The following is a 16,385-nucleotide window of genomic DNA, read 5'->3' on the forward strand; positions in this document are numbered from 1 at the left end:
TAATTTTTTCATTTTTGAATAAAGATTGATGATAATAAGGATAAAAAAATATTTATATTTTGGATGGTGAATAATTTGAACTTGGATGTTTTATATTATTCTAGGGTATGCATTATTTTAGTTATATTTCAAATCTTATTATTATCTTTTATGTATTTAATTAAGGTATTTTATAATTTATATATAAATTTAGTATAATTAGAATTTTATTTAAAAAACAGTTGTGTAGGATTTTGGGCCCACCTTGAGCGTTGTTAATAAAGATCAAGCTTTTCTTAATATAAGAAAGTTTATAAGCGTGACTTTTAGAGTCAGGTTTATAAGAATCAAACTTGTAAGAAATTGAGTAAGCTCTTATTGATAGCTGTTAATTGCATGATAGGTGCTTACCAGAGGTTGCATGATAGAGACATCCAGCAATTTGAGCAGGCAATGACCATGTTTTGACTATAAAGCCGATAGATAATGTGTTGCCCTTCTCACAGTATTGCCACCTTTTTCATCACTTATTTCCTCCCCATTCTCTATCTTCACACTTGGTATTGTTATAAAGCCGATAGATAATGTGGGCCCTTCTCACAGTATTGGCCAACTTTTTCATCACTTATTTCCTCCCCATTCTCTATCTTCACACTTGGTATTGTTTGCTTGAAATTCTTTCTCCCTCAAATTACGGGTATTAAAAAAAAAACATTAGTTAGCCTTAGCCTTAGGAGGAGATCGAAATTAACTAAAATATGTAAGTGAAAATATGCAAGTATACGAATATGGTTTCAAGTTTCAACATTATTCGTCACATACAAGAATATTCCATCAACCAGCTTATTAACGGAACGACAAATGTCCTGATCACCAATCCTAATAGACAAAGATTATAGAAAAATTGGAAAAAAACATTATATTTAAATGGACCATTTATGATAATGGTCAAGTTCGTGACCAAACAAGAACTAATGGAAAGAGAATGGTACTATTAAAGGTGAGACCAATATTTACGTAGGTTCTATGAAGCTGTTTATGTCGCTTAAAGAAGAGAAATATATTAAAAACTCTACCTTGACATACTAGTAAATAAATGCAGCTCATTTTTGTATTATAAATATTGCTCCTCCATCTCAAATTATAAGACACTTTAGACAAAATTTCACATATCAATAAAATTTCATTAAATACACTTAACTTTATTTTTTCAAAATAAAAATATAAAACTTTATAAAATACTCATCATTTAATATATTGAAAAGAAAAGTGACATCAATTAATTATAGAGAGAGATGGGGTAAAAATATAAACTTATAAAAATACTCATCATTTAATATATTGAAAAGAAAAGTGACATAAATTAATTATAGAGAGAGATGGGTAATATTAAAAATTGATGTATTTAATAAAAACTTAATCTACTCAAAGTATTTTATATTTGTGAAGGAGAAACTTCTTCAAAAGTATTTCATAACTTGGGACGACAAGAACATATTTATTATATGGGTGGTGTTCATAACTCCTATAACACTTAGGATTTTTTTTTTATTTGTGATTAAAGGGGAGAAATATTTTGTGTGTGATTTTGTTGTGCGGCGTGTATTGTGTAAGCGTGTATTATTGAAATGCGAATGTGTGGGGATCCCTACTTTTTCATCACTTATTTCGCACGTGGTATTGTTTGTTGAAATTCTTCTCCCTAAAAACTGTATAAACAAAAAAAAAAAATAACATAACATTATTAGCTAGCCAAAGCCGCCTTAGGAGGTGATCGAAATTAACTAAAATATATGTAAGTGAAATATGCAAGCATGCAGACATGGTTTCAAGTTTCAACATTATTCTTCACCTACAACAATAGTCCATCTGCAACTTGTTTAATGGAATGACAAAATGTCACCATTACCAATCTGATTGGCAAAAATTATAACAAAATTGGGAGAAAAATATGAATTTAATGGATCCTATTTAATGTTAGGCCCATTTCGTGACAGAAATATCAACCAATGGAAAGAGAATCGTACTAGTGTAGGTGAGAGAAATTATTTACGTGGGTTCTATCAAGCTTTTTATGTGGCTTAAAGAAGAGACATATATTAAAGGCGCTGCCCATTATACATGATTACATCAAGAAAAAAAGAAAAGGGAATGAGGGAATTCTAAAGCCGATGGATAATGTGTTGCCCTTCTCACAGTATTACCAACTTTTTTTATCACTTATTTCCTCCCCATTCTCTATCTTCACACTTGGTATTGTTTGTTTGAAATTCTTCTCCGTCAAAAACTGTATTAAAAAAAATCAACATTAGTTAGCCTTAGCCTTAGAGGCGATCGAAATTAACTAAAATAAGTAAGTGAAATATGCAAGTATACGAATATGGTTTCAAGTTTCAACATTATTCTTCACATACAACAATATTCCATCAACAGCTTATTTAATGGAACGACAAAATGTCATGATCACCAATTCTAATAGACAAAGATTATAGAAAATATTGGAAAAGAAAAACATTATATTTAAATGGACCCTTATTAATATTGGCCCAGTTCGTGACACAAACAAGAACTAATGGAAAGAGAATAGTACTATTGAAGGTGAGACCAATAATTTACGTAGGTTCGATGAAGCTGTTTATGTCGCTTAAAGAGAAAGATATTAAACGCATAGACTATCCATTACTGACATTGATTACATAAAAAAATAAAATAATGAGGGAATTGAAAAAGACATGAAAAACACTAATCACCCTTTGAAGTTAGGACTTGGCTTCCCTGAAAGAAACTTTCTCCGCACCTCCGCTGAGGCAAGTTTACATTTGAACCATTTAAAAGTAGATTTGGATAGTCTAAATTTAATATTTTATATAAATTGTCAAAAAAATTTAATAAATCTGTTCAGCAGTTTGAATAGTTCAGATTAGTATCAATGGTCCACATTTAATATTTAAATTTTTATAAATTGAATATACAAATATACTTTGGACAATGCATATTTAATACTAAATTTTTTATAATTTTTAATATTAAATTTGGACTGTTCAGGTGGGTGAACATATTTATTAATTTTTTTTTACAATTTATATAATTTTTTATTTTAATACATATAAAATAAAACATTAGATAATCTAGATATAGGCATCCCCCTCAGGGAGGTGAGAAGGAGGCTTCCCTCAACAAAGGAAAGCTGACTCCTTTGAAATAATGTGTAACATCTATCCTTGTGGTCCTACCTCTTAACGAAAGAGGTTAAAGGATCAAACCCTCATGTGATTAGATAGAATATTGAAAAAAAAAAATTACATGAAGAGACCTGAAAACGCCATAGAAGATCCCCACAGGGCTTGAGGTTGAATCGATTATTGAAGAAGTGTTGACGAGCAGCTTCAACCTCTGCTCGCTCTTCAGCAGAGCCTTCATGAGCATGAAACTCCCATGTTTGCCTTCCTGTGAAGCTGTTTGTACTGAATATGTACGGATCATTCCCTCCGTCTCCAATCTTCAGTCTCCAAATTTTTTTTTTAAATCTCTAGCTATCTGTGTATATCTGCAATATTTTTGTATTTGTTTATATACACAGAACACGCGCGCGCGCGCACTCTCACAACATACATATATCAATCATGTTGTTAATTATTATTGTTGCTATAACAGGTAGGTAGATAATTTAATTATATCATGTTTTGTATTAATGGATGCATAAATATTATGGTTGCGGCCATTACTATCAAACTAATTAAACGGCTTGCAAATTACTATCAAAGAAGGGTTGGTGTTGGACTGTTGGTTGATTGCGTGTCTTGCCTTAATATTCACTTTGTTTTGTTTTGTTTTTCCCTCGAGGTTGTTACTTTACGCTTTGCTTGCTTTGTGGTAGTTTGCACTTAGGCTTTACTTGCCTTTTTTTTTAATAAATAAGTAAATTATTTATTAAACTTTATGTTAAGTAGTACTCTCTCTATTCCAAATTATTGAGCATTTTGGAAGGACTTTCTCTGTTCCAAAATAAAAGATACTTTGGATAGATTAAGATTTTATTAAATGCGCTATTTTCAAAATTATCCTTTCTCTTTCTATAATTAATCTCTGTCCCTTCTCTTTTCAATATATTAAATGATGTTATTTTTGAAAGTTCATATTTTATTTTGAAAAGATAATGTTGTTAGGTGTATTTAATAAGGTTTATTGGTGTGTAAAATTTTACCTAAAAGTGTCTTATAATTTGGGATGGAGAGAGTATTATAGACTTTGAATTTATTTATTGTGCAAATTTTTTCCTCAATTTTTAAAAACGGTGCAATATTGCCCCTTCAATTAATAAAAGTTAACTTTAATCATTGGTTGATTAGAAATTGATAGAAGGACCTCAAAAACTACAAAAAAAGGTCAAGAAATTATTAAAAAAATAATTAAAAATAATAAAAAAGGACCAAAATTTTTTTAGTACTTTTTTTGTAATTTTTGATGTCATTTTTTAGTTAATTAACAATTATAGTTAACTTTTGTTAATAGTAGGGGTTAAGTTGCATTATTTTTTAAAGTTAAGAAAATAATTTACATAATAAATGAGTTTATGGTCCATGATTCTACTGGATCTAAAGTTCGTGAAGTAATTTTCTGTTTATCCTTCATTTTTTCTGTTTTTATTAATGTGTAGTTTTTTTTTGAAAATTAATACCATGGGCTCTTTTTTGTTTAAAAAAATTAATTAAGCAGTGGAGCCTTGTATCAGCATATCAGGTTAGGGACGCCCGATAATGAATGGACATAATTTCCTTGGATATATGAATCAGTATAATATGAAAGAGAATTTATTGCAAATTAATCATTGCTATAAAATATAAAACTCTACCTTGACATACTAGTAAATAATGCAGCTCATTTTTGTATTACAAATATTACTCCCTCCATCTCAAGTTATAAGACACTTTAGACAAAATTTCACATATCAATAAATTTCATTAAATATACTTAACAACCATATCTTTTCAAAATAAAATATAAACTTTATAAAATACTCATCATTTAATATATTGAAAAAAAAGTGACATAAATTAATTATAGAGTGAGATGGGGTAATATTGAAATTGGTGTATTTAATGAAACCTTAATTATTCAAAGTATTATATATTTTTGAAGGAGAAACTTCTCCAAAAATACCTCATAATTTGGGACAAAAAGAGTATATTATTATATGGGGGGTTGTTCATAACTCCTATAACACTTAAGTTTTTTTTTATCTTGTGATTAAAAGGGGAGAAATATTTTGTGTGTGATTTTGTTGTGCGGCGTGTGTTGTGTAAGCGTGTATTATATTGAAAAGCGAATGTGTGTGGGATCCCTACTTTTTCATCACTTATTTTGCACGTGGTATTGTTTGCTTGAAATTCTTCTCCCTAAAAACTGTATCAACCAAAAAAAAAATTAACATAACATTATTAGCTAGCCAAAGCCGCCTTAGGAGGCGATCGAAATTAACTAAAATATATATGTAAGTGAAATATGCAAGCATGCAGATATGGTTTCAAGTTTCAACATTGTTCTTCACCTACAACAATAGTCCATCTGCAACTTGTTTAATGGAATGACAAAATGTCACCATTACCAATCTGATTGGCAAAAATTATAACAAAATATTGGAGAAAATATGATATATAAATGGACCCTTATTAATGTTAGGCCCATTTCGTGACAGAAATATCAACCAATGGAAAGAGAATCGTACTAGTGTAGGTGAGAGAAATTATTTACGTGGGTTCTATCAAGCTTTTTATGTGGCTTAAAGAAGAGACATATATTAAAGGCATACGCTACCCCTTACCCACATTGATTACATTAATAAAAAAAGAAAATGAGGGAATTCAAAAGGACCTGAAAAACACTAACCACCCTTTGAAGTTAGGACTCGGCTTCCCTGAAAGAAACTTTCTCCGCAACTCCAATAAGGCAAGTTTATATTTAAATTGTTTAAAGTATATTTGAATGGTTTGAATTTAATATTTTTTATTTTTATTTTCCATTTTTAAAATATAATTTTATATTAAATTGTTAAAAAAATCTAATAAATTTGTTCAGCTGTCTTGATAGTTCATATTTAATATCAATGGTCCACATTTAATATTTAAATTTTTATAAATTCACTATGTAGATATACTCTGAATAATGCAAATTTAATATTAAATATGGACTGGTAAACATATTTATTAATTTTTTTTACATTTTACATAAATTTTTATTTAATAAATAAAAAATACAGTAAATTTAGACAGCCTAAATATAGGCACCCCCCTCAAAGAAGATGTGGAGGAGGCTTCTCTCAACCAAGAAAAGCCAAGTCCTTTGAAATAGTGCGTAATACCCATCCTAAGGCCAATAATTTAAGAAACATGCAACTAATGGAAAGAGAACGGTACTATTGAAGGTGAGACCAATAATTTAAGTTGGTTCTATGAAGTTTTTATGTCGCTTATAAAGAAGGGACCTACATTAAAGGGTAGTTGTATATTTAAGCAAAATCATAATTATATTAATAACTCGCGAAAATCAGTATCATTCAGATCATAAAAAGTTGAAAATGAAAATTTCAAAATTAGGTAAGACCTGCAATCAACCAACAGTCCAACACCAATCCTTCTTTGAACATTTGCAAGTCACGTTTAATTAATTTGATTGCGACTGAAACATCCATTTCACCGGTGCACCCCGCCAACAATAATATTTATGTATCCATTAGTACAAAACATGATATATACATCTATCTACATGATGTTACAGTAACAATTAATAACATGATTGATATACAAATATCTGTTTGTCTTGTTTTAATTTTCTCCCATCAATTAAACCTAACACGCTACACGATTGACACTTCCAGTGGTGCACCAGAGAGGGAACGCGAGAGTTTGCAAATCAGTGAGAAATTTAGAGTTTAGGTTCAATCATATATTTTATGGGTGATCTAAAGAATTTTAAGGCCAAGCGTAAAAGATAACCTAATTTAAAAAATAAAAATTTAAAAATAATATTATAATTGTTTTAAAATAAGTACATTATGCTAAAATTATAACACAAATAAAATTATAAATATTTTTATTTGAAAAAATATATATTGCGGTTTTTTTGGCTAAAAATACGTTGAGAAGGTTGACATAGAGTTTACGTTTGGATAATAAGAAAATTATCACACAAAAGGATAACTTAATGTGGTTGGATTTTATTATGAAATAGACACAACTCTTTGATCAAGTTTTTTTTTAATAATATGTCTTATGGGTTTAAATATTTATTTATTTGAATTTACAGGATATGACTTAAAATATCATATATCTAAAAAAAGTTTTGAACCCAAAAATGATTTTTTATTGAGTCTAAAAGGTTCAAAATGCAAAAATAAAGTGTCCGAGGTTATAATTTTCACACGCTACATGTGTAATTTTCTCTATTTGAGGGGTACATTTCCCACTCACATCAACTTGTCTCTGCCGTTGCCTTTAGATTTGATTCATTCTAATTTATGTGGTGCAGCACCTGTCATCACAGTCATGAGATATGAGTTATATATGATGTATGGGGTTACCATTTAAAATTTATATCTAAAGACATCAGTCGCTTTAAGCACTTTAAGAACATGAGTGAGAACTTGGTTTGATAAGACAATCAAAACTCTCTGTAGTGATTTTGATGACGAATACAGAGGCTTTATTCCTATTCTTAATGAAGCTAGAATTTCTTCTCAATACACATGTCCCTATACCTCTCAACAAAATGGTAGAGTTGAGAGAAAACATATAGACACATTGTTAGGGTGGGTTTAGATTACTTGCTCAAGCTAATATGCCTTTGAAATATTGGTGGAATGCCTCTGCCTGTGCACGTTACATTGTAAATTGTTTACCAATAGTGCTAAACTTAATTAGAGACTCCTTATGAGTGCTTGTTTAAAAGGAAATTGAGCCAGCTGATTATTCAATGCTTAAGACTTTTGGCTACGCTCCTGCTAACCCCTGTCTGCACTCTTACAATAAACACAAATTATAGTTCAGAAGTCAAGAGTGTGTTCCTGGGCTACAGCACCTCTCACAAGGTTATAATTAGTGCTTGAATTCAAATGGAAGAATTTAGCAAAAATAAAAATCAGGGACCCCCATAAGAACATTAATGACAATTAAAGATCCTAAATTATCAAAATTCTAAAAACAGACCATGGTCCTTACTTGTAATTTAAAAAATGCAAATAGTTAGTTGAATAATCTACAAAATATACTTGAGATTATTTTTTAACATCATTTAGGAACATTACAAAATACACTTGCAAGTTGTAATGTTAGTTGAGAATTTACAAGAATTAGTTGTGAATCACAATCCAACACTTATGATTTTTTGGCCATCAATATATAAATAAATTGCTTGAAAAATTTATTAAATATACTTGAGATTATTTATAATGTGAGTTAAAAATTTACGAAAGTCAGTTTGTGAATTATAAGCTTATTACTTGTGATTTTTTGCTATTACTTGGGGAATTAACAAAAGATAGTTGGGAATTCTTGTATCATTAGTTGGAAATTTATTGAAGTCCATTGTTAATCTCAAGCCAATCAATAAAAAATAATTTATTGCAAGCGCCATGATCTGTTATTGGAATTTCAATCATTCAAAGTCAGTAAATGTCATTAATTTTTTTATGGGGTCCCTAATTGTCATTTTCCGAAGAATTTATATAACTCACCATGTTTCATTTGATGAGTCTGGGTTCCCTTTTGCAGGATGTTTCACTAAAAACAATTCAAATTCTGATACAACTGTTGTTTCGAGTCTCTTAGTCTAGTGATTGGCTGGACATGTTTTCTGGTACTGAACCATTAGTCCAAGTCAACAGTTGAGAACAACAATCATCTTCAAGATCAGCCAGCAATGATGCTCTTCATGGTAAACACGGCCAAAGAAGTCAAAGCAGCAATGATCATACCAATCCTCTTGACCCAACTCTCTCACAACAAGTATATGAATTTCCTGATACCGATCATGATAGCCACATGCCAAAAAATAATTAAAGTGCCGATTTACAACAGGTGGTGTCCGCACCTCTCACCTCTGTAACTATTCAACCTTCATACCCCATGCTTAGACTAGATATTGACAATGTCTTTCTCTATATGGATTATAAAATGAAACTATTTATATGTCTTCTTAGCCTTAAGTGTTTAATTTGTTGATCCCAGGAGACCTACCTGTGTATGTAAATTGTCTAAAGCTCTATGGCTTGAAACGAACTCCACGAATCTGGTATGAAAAATTGAGAAATACTCTTCTATAATGGAGATTTGTTGGTAACAAGAGTGATGACTCAGTGCTATTTTATTAGAACAAAACTTAAACTACACTCATACTAATATAAGTTGATGACATTTTAATATCAGAACAGAAAATGGTGATCCTTTGAAGCAATTTATTGCCAAGTCGAACTAGATGCATTATTCCTTGAAGGACATGGGAACCGTCTATCATTTCTTCGGAGTCATTGTGTACTGAGATGAATCTTGTTTTTATCTTAATCAGGCTAAGCATGCTCTGGAAATTCTAAACAAATATGGCATGGAAAACTCAAAATCCTGCACAACACTAATGTCTAGAAGTCAAAAATTGTCTAACATTAATGGAGAGCCCTTTCATAGTCCTTATCTCTATCGATAAACCGCTGGAGCACTTCAATGTCTTTGTTATACAAGACCTGATATCAGCTTTAGTGTCAACAAACTTAGTGAAATTATACAATCTCCTTCTACTAATCACTAGAAGGCAGTAAAAAGAGTCCTACGTTATATTCAAGGCACAATACATTATGGTATTCATCTTAAAGGTGCATATAAACTATCCTTGACAACATATTCTAATGTAAATTGGACATCTTGTCTTGATAACAGAAGATCAACAGGAATATATATATATATATATATAAAACTTGTTTTTAAGTGATTCAATAATCTCTTGCTCAGTCTAGTGCCGAATCAAAGTATCGCTCTCTTGCAAATACTTAAGCTGAACTCATGTGGATTACATGATTGCTGTCAGAATTATCTCTATTCATTCGTCAACCTTCAATAATTTGGTGTGGTAATATCATATTTAAACCCTACATGATTTATTCAACTTTGGAAGGCATGCAATGTAACCTGTTTGCGATGTTCAGCCAGAGTCCAAAGTGGGAAAACATTTCTGTACATTGGATAATGAAGCATGCAATTCCTGTTGAATACACAGTGATTTCCTGAAAACAAGTCACAAACTAACATTTAATCTACACTGATTGATATAAGTTCAATAAATTATTGCAAATGAGAAGTGAAAGGTACCAATTAATTAACTTGTTGCAGCCAACCCCCATTCTCCAATTGAGCATTGATTAAGACTCTTGCTCCTTGATGAAGAGGAGTTGGATCTCTCTCAACCTTCTAATAAATTTTGATTAATTATGTAAGTTTTTTTTTCATAATTATAAATTGAAAATAAGCATAAATTGCTATTTGATCTCAATAAATAATTAAAAAGATTCACCTGTCCGGCATACATTAGACCCATCATAGCCCATGCTGTCTGTACCAGATTTGATCTATTACCTTTGAGGGGAATATATTTCTGCATCATTTATAAATAATCATATGATGAGGTAACTAAAAGGCCACATAGCTATCGGTATATGAAATAATAAGACTTGTTTCTCCATGATTTATATCAAGTATGAGAAATGATTGAGCCATACTATATACTCATATTTCTACTTGCATAATATGACTTATTATTGTAAATAAATATAAATTTTATTCCCTATACTTTTAGTGTGTTTAAGGTTGGTATTAGTCTCTATACTTTTATTTCATTATTTCAAGTTCTTTAAGTTTTATCTATCTACAATGCTAGCCCCTATATTCTTCAAGTTGTTTTAGTGTGCATAAACTTTATTACTTCTTGTTCTTGTACTGGCTTGTTAAAGTATGATGGACTGTATAAAAAATGAGTAGAAGACCAAAAAAACAAGCAAACAAGATTAATAGTCATTATGATCACAAGGACTAGCATTGCAAACATATGAAACTTAAGGGACTTGAAACAATAAAATAAAAATACATCCTAGATTATTACCAAAACACCTTAAAAATAGAGACCAATATAGTTTTATTTTCCTTTATAATTTTTCTATTTGATATTGATACTTAATTAAAATATAGAGATTTAGGACTTGTTTGGTTTTTATTTTCATTTTTTTAAAAACTGTTTTATAATACAATTTTTAAAATATAAAAAATGAAAATATGCTTAGTTATGTCAATAAAAAATAGATTGATAGTGATGGTTATAGATAGTTAATGGTGGTGATTAATAATAGAAAATAATCAAGATAAATAAAATTTTTAAAAATTAAATTTAATGTATTTTTTAAAAAAATAAAAAAACTATTTAAAGTTGTTTCTATTGTTTTGTTTTTAAAAATAAAAAATGAAAACAGTTTTGAAGACAATAAATGAAAAACACTCATCCAAACAAACTTTTAAATTTTTCTGTTTTCAAAAAAAAATTATAAAAATAGAAAACAAACATACCCTTACCTTTTCTGGACAAGAAAGATAGCTGTCACCCCACCCACCATCATCTCTTTGTGACATGAGGAGAAAACTGACAGCTTTGTGAATCGCAGCACAATCCTTATAAGTCTTACCAGAAGCAGCAAGGCCACCTAACGCAAACCAAGTGCCATAAGTGAAGCAAACCCCCCACTTCCCGTACTAGCCACCATCCTTTGTTTGTGTATCCTCGAGGAATTTTACAACTTTCTCAATAGAATTCTCAATCTCTCTCTTGTTCCTATGTCTTGGATACATCTTATTGAATAAAACTAAAGCTTGAATTGACGATCCAGTGCATTCTACATATTCATGCTCAACTACGATGCCTTAGAAAAAATCTGTAGGGTTCAACGCCTAATAATCCAAACAAGCAAATCCATGAGCAGAAAGAAATCAAGAAAGAAAGGAGAACAGAAAAAGAGTCATACTTTATTAATAAGAAGAGCTTACAATATATACATCATCATAATAATAACTAATAAACATCCTAATAATCCATATACATGTGTTAGTGTTTAGTGCCTATTACATTCTCTTTAATTATTTTGTTGACTTCAATTCAAATTTAAATGAGATCAAATTCTTACTTCTAACCATTCTTGAGCTTTGATTGGCTCCCATGCCGCAAAACCACCTTTTTTACTCTACAAATGTTATGGAGTTTTACAAGTAAATCAATACACAAACAAAACAGCACTGGCTTTCTCACAGACAAAATCATTGAAAAACACCCTAGAATATCTGAGAAATGTCTCCATCACAAATTTCTGACGGATAAAGTCCGGAGAGAATGCAATTTATTAGAGAAAAGTTCTCTAAAGATCATTGTTCTATTATAATATTGAACCATAATAATGATAACAACAACAACAACAACAACAACGTAGGATTACTCACTTGAAGTGACAACAAGACATTGATGGAATCATAAAGCCTTTCAGGTTCCATCTTTTCACCTACAATCTCTGGTGGTGGCATTGATAAAAGAAGACAACACTTAAATAGTCCAAAATATATTAAGTGACCAAATGTATAATAAGGTGAAGATGGACAATGAAATTAATTAACTTGTTTAATAAAGTAAAATAGGTTAATCACATTCAAGGCTTCTGCAGTGCAATCAGAAACTTGCCATCTATGGTCTTGATCAAAGAAAGTTCATGACCCTTTGGAAATGTGATGATACATACTTTTGAAATCACTGAAGGATTATCCTTAACCTGAAAAGACCATCAGTTTTAGTTAGCAGCACAAGAGGATTCATGCATTAATATATACACATAATAAATATCTCTCAATTAATAACTAGTCATTCAAATATTCATATGCTTGTTAATTGGTAGTAACCAGTTGACTTGAGATTTCTTGATGAAGTCATGTTCTTTTGCAAGTGTAGGTGCAATTTCGTCAATTAGGTTTGTGGCAAGCAAAGCTTGGACTGCAAAACCAGCATCCCATTCTTGGCTTCCAAAACTCTGCAAATAGTTAATGTCATATACTAACTAAAACCCAAAATATTAATGTTTTACAAAAGTAAAGTATACTAATTTTATACAGCTTTATATCTAATTATTTAATCATAATACCGTTAGTTTCAAATGAATTTTTTGTATGCCAATCATTATTATTTTAAAAAAAATAAGTAAACGTAATATGTAACCATTTGAAAATATTTTGTCAATATTTACAAGTTCAATTTAAGATTTTTTTCAATAAAACTAATGGTATTAGGATTAAAGAACTGAAAAGATATTGTGTAAAGTTACAAGATTAAAGGTACACTTTAACCTTTTACTAAATGAATTAGGGTTGTTAAATTTAAGTAAAATGAATATATGAAGATAATTATTTGGAACTCGAAACTTTGGGAATACCGTTCATGGGAGAAGACAAAATACCACATTAAACTATAAAAAATGACACAATTAGTATATCATAGTTAATATGTTCTCTTCTTGATTAATAATTAGTTGATGATTGTGTAGAAGATCCTAATTTATTTATTAATTTATTTATTTTGCTTTACTATGTTCTTAACTAGTTTACCTACATGGTAATTCCATCTTCCAAAAGTCATATGTAATCAGGAACCCTTTCAAGATGCTTCTTGAAAGCATCTCCATTTGGATCTTCGATCCAACAAGCCAACATACATAAAACCTATGACAAATTTTAAAAGAAAGATAAAAATAAGAACCGTGCCCCTTCTTGACTAGGCCCAGACATGGGCAACAAGATTTAGCAAGACATGGTGCTTATTTCGATGATGGTAATAATCAACTTTTCAGGCCAATATCATAGTTTTGTAAAAAAAAATATATTCAAAGCACTCTTTTTTATCAACTTATTACGTGGTAAAATTAATTATGAATTCACAGCCATAATTTTCTTAAAAAATATACAAAGATATTTGTATATGTTAAAATCAATTATGAGCCTAAAACTGTGGTGTTCAAACACTTTTATACATGACAAAGTCAATCATGAACTCCAAACCATAATTTATAAAATAGTTAGATGATTTCTAGAAATAATTAGGAGAGTATAATTGAAGAGATGAATTGAAAAATACATAATATTGTCCTTGTTTAGACAAGGAATATAAATTTTTTACGATAAAAGTGCATTTTTGCTGTTGAAATATTTCTTAAGGAGCATCTAATATCCTAACATTTTTATTGAAGTAATTTTGCTCTTAAAGTTATTAACACAGAGCATTTTTGCCCCTTTCATCAAATTTTCTAACAGTCAATGCTTTATATCAATGTTAAACTTTTGACGAAAAGGGAAAAAAATGTTCTATTTTGATAACTTAAAAGGCAAAATTGCTCCAACAAAAATGTTAAGATGTTAGGTGTTTCTCGGAAAATACTTTAAAGGCAAACATGCACCTTAACCCTAAATTTTATGAAAATAATCCAAATATTTAAGAATTATATTTTTTTGTTCGTAATTGATTTTGGCATACAATAAGGGTGTTTAAATATGTTTTCACAAAATCATATTTTCACCTAATTTCTTTTCAATTATACTCAATCAATCCTACTGATCAATTTTATAAATCCATTACAACGAAATATAATCAATCATATAAATCAATTTTATCCAATATGTGTTAATCCAAGCACAATGCTCAGAGAGCTAGACGCATCCAACCCAATGAAAATGTACCTTTTCGACACATCTAATAGTTATATATCGACTATATTCATCTTCATAATGAATATGCTTCATCGTAACTTGAAGAGCTCTCTCTCTAACCAACTTACTAAAAGGCCATCGCATAAGAAGCGGCTGAATGAATTTATATAAGCTATCCCATATCAAATCTTGTATCAAGGGATGGCGATAGTAAAGATCTTCCTGTAATTATAAATTTGATATTCTATTATAATTGTTCATTAATTGGGAGAAATCAACAAGTATGTATGTAGATAGAACTTGGTAATTTCATGGTATAAGGATAAAAGACAAAAAAAAAAAAACTCACCTTTGCACAAAGGTGACGAGCTTTATTCCAATTAATTTAATGGTAAGGATCAACATAGAGTTTTTGTCTGAGTTGAAGAATAAGTGGTGTGATCGGAATCACAAATCTTTTCCCATACAAATAAGACATACGCATGTAAACCAAGCGGCATTAACACCACATTTTAGCTGCATTACAATATGGCGTACGATAATTAATGCAGGATTAATAGATAGACATGGCAATAGAAAGTGTTAGAAGAAAGTGATCATGCAATATCTAACATGTATAGCAGGACTTTTTAATTTTTTTATCACTTTCTCGGACTTTTAATTTTTTTATTTAATCTCAGTTTGTTTTTTAATTTTATTCTGAGTTTTAATTTTATCTGTCCAAATTTCTTTTGAACAATTTTTAATTTTACTTTATTTTATATATTTTTTGGACAAATTGATTTGATAGTGTTAGAGATGACCGGGGAAAACATTTGAGTGACTTTTCGAAATTTAAGAGAAGATGGGATCAAATTAAAATGAAAATAACTACATAATTAAATCAAATGACTGAGAAGATATTTAAACAAAAAATTATTATCACATGTGATAATTTTCATACCGACAGTAGGACATCTTCGGGCTAAAGGAGCTGAACGAAGATCTCAAGACCAAAAGTAAAAGAATAAACGAACAATTAAGGTTTTTTGAGGCAAAAGTGACATTTCCAGAAGTTTCAGGTCAATCTAAGTGCAGTTACCAAAAATTTACCCAAAAAATTACAAATTTCTTGGGATCTCTAGAGTTATATGACAAAGTTTTCATCCAGATCATAAAAAGGATTTAATAAGCTTTGAAACGATTTTTCTACAGTAATGAATTTTGAAAGGCCATCGAAAAATCCAAAATTACAATATGAACATAATCTGATCATAAAAACTTATAAGAGAGTTTTGCAATTTATAAGAGAGTTTTGGTTCTTCTAAGGGCAAAGGCTTAAATTGGTTCACAACAAGTCTTTAATGCACCAACGTAGCAGAGGAATTGAAGTATAGCTTCAAGTAAAATTAAGGAACTAAATTGATATTACATGAAATTAAAGCAAACTTAAAACTTCAAATATAAAATTGATATTATATATTAAATCATGAATGCATTGAATTAACCTGGATGCATTGGAAGAAACGATGGAAGAAGCCAGAACTCTGGTGGCATTGGATTTGTTCCAGACCAGTCAAACAAGCCAAGTATCTACAGCATATCAACAATGAGACATACACAAGCAATTAAATTAAATTGAGAGATATGTTTGTATATTAATTA

General features: G+C 29.9%; 1 pseudogene; it reads right to left on the reverse strand.

Annotated features, from left to right (window-relative positions):
• Positions 1-1,944: 1,944 nt before the first annotated feature.
• LOC129288756 (beta-amyrin synthase-like) overlaps positions 1,945-16,385 on the reverse strand; it is a 69,645-nt pseudogene continuing 55,204 nt past the window's right edge.

The sequence above is a fragment of the Prosopis cineraria genome, unplaced genomic scaffold, assembly GCF_029017545.1.
Source record: "Prosopis cineraria cultivar Desert tree isolate PC_DT_omini unplaced genomic scaffold, ASM2901754v1 PC12, whole genome shotgun sequence".
Classification (NCBI taxonomy): domain Eukaryota; kingdom Viridiplantae; phylum Streptophyta; class Magnoliopsida; order Fabales; family Fabaceae; genus Prosopis; species Prosopis cineraria.